This window comes from Rhagoletis pomonella, unplaced genomic scaffold, assembly GCF_013731165.1.
Source record: "Rhagoletis pomonella isolate Grant_MI unplaced genomic scaffold, Rhpom_1.0 Rhpom_scaffold_00007, whole genome shotgun sequence".
Lineage (NCBI taxonomy): Eukaryota > Metazoa > Arthropoda > Insecta > Diptera > Tephritidae > Rhagoletis > Rhagoletis pomonella.
Window position 1 is genome coordinate 69,087,709 of NW_023458561.1, and position 1,919 is coordinate 69,089,627.

The window sequence follows — 1,919 nt, forward strand, 5'->3', positions numbered from 1 at the left end:
TTTAAAAGTGACTCTCAGCGGTTCTACCTTACTATATTTTTATCATGATCCCTACCACCATCCGCCATCCTCTCTCTTCCTCTGTCGCTTTTTCGTTTCATTGAAGTTTTCAAAAACATTTCGATTGATTACAATATTGATAATGATTGATTTAACTTATTAAATAATTTCAATATAGTTTTTTAACAAATGGAAACTCTTTTGGAAAAAATAAAACGAATTGAAACAATGCAAATTCAAAATGATGGACCTAATATGGTAGCTTCAATCACATATTTTATATTTTTATATTCCAGCGAAGAATAAACGGAATTGAAAAAATTTAGAAGATTTTCGAAAAAATGTATTCTGGACTATATACATACATATGTATATAAGATGTTGAAATTTGCCCAAAACGGTAATTTTCACACAGTTAGGTTTAGAATATCTCATAATTCTGACGTGATATTGCAAATATGCCAACTTTGGATTCAGCGCATCGAAATCCTTCGGGAATGTATAGTCAGGTTGCTGGGTTAAGAGGTCGGGTCTCAGTTTGTTGACCTGTGTAATTGACCCGATAATATGTATTATCGTTAATATCTTTCAGTGTAAAGAATCGATTATATATATATATGTATTATACATACATATGTATATCGATTGGCTTCACAAATTCTGTTAAAGTAAAATTTATTTGTTTGCTATTCATTGAGACTTTTCAGGACTTTTCGGGCCTACTGCGTTTGCACTAATGTGTAATAATTTATTATAAGAAATTATAATGAACTCTAATAAAATATTATCACTACCTCATTTTCGTTGTTGGTGTTTCCGACGGGGTAGGTGTGTGATGTAATGTGGAACGATTTTCCGTCATCCCTTGTCAAATTTGGTTTGCAGAAAAACCGGTTTCGGCATTGTGCCATCTTCAGTGTCATTTTTCGTTTTGCCTCCAATCCAAATTTGACAAGGGATGACGGAAAATCATTCCACATCACATCACATTATCACTACCATTTAGCAATTTCAAACACTGTTTCGACATCATAAGTTTGTAGAAAATCCGTACGCAAAACCAATTCAGAAAAGATTAAATAAAACCTCTGAATTCATGCTCGCCGTTACTGGAATTTTATTTTCATTTCCAGACATATGTATGTATTTTCAATTAACCTCTTATACTTTCATTGACCTCTAATATTAAACGTTCTCTGGCGCGGATAGACGATAGCGAGTTTGGTTTGAATTGAATTCGTTCGTTCCGCCACTCGCTAACTGTTGGCGAATCGATGGCGGCAATTGTTTTGCTTCATTCACATCCGGTATCGCCACTATCGACATACCCACTTACCAATGTCGGTAACAAAGTAAAATTTCCATTTTAATATTTTGGTAGACTTTGTGCATTTTCAATGCTAATTTGGCATGGTGGAATAAATAGATGGTGTTGGATATTGACAGCGTTCTCGCTCGTATCCGCCATCTTGGCTCCCTTACCTAAATCGATGTTTCCCTCTTGCGAAAACTACATTTTACCGCCTTTTTGAAACCATACTAAACTACCTCATTCCCTATTCCAAATTTGATTTGCAATCACTGAACAATTCTTTGACATAAACTTTTTTCTTATTCGTTGACCACGGAAAATTAAGTGAGTAATTTAAAAAATTTAGGTTGTTCACACTTGCCTGGTTATCAGGTTATGTGGTTATATTTTTTATTCAGTTTACAACAATAAAATACACTACGCAATAATAATATTTGTCCTAGGGTAGGGCCATATATTCAAGCTCTGCATTACATCGGTGTAGGAAGTACCTACCTCTTGGCAACACAGCCCAATAAACATCGAATAGGGATTGTGATCGTTAAAATACGAGCAATTAGGCTAACAATAAGCTAATGTAGATACTACACGAGTTGGTCCGCTACTA

The 1,919-nt window shown here is 34.5% G+C and overlaps 2 protein-coding genes across 5 annotated transcripts in view; one reads left to right on the forward strand and one right to left on the reverse strand.

Annotated features, from left to right (window-relative positions):
- Positions 1–1,919, forward strand: part of LOC118743434 (amphiphysin) — a 150,181-nt gene that overhangs the window by 50,530 nt on the left and 97,732 nt on the right. The window lies entirely within an intron of this gene.
- Positions 1–1,919, reverse strand: part of LOC118743437 (rhythmically expressed gene 5 protein-like) — a 243,331-nt gene that overhangs the window by 10,484 nt on the left and 230,928 nt on the right. The window lies entirely within an intron of this gene.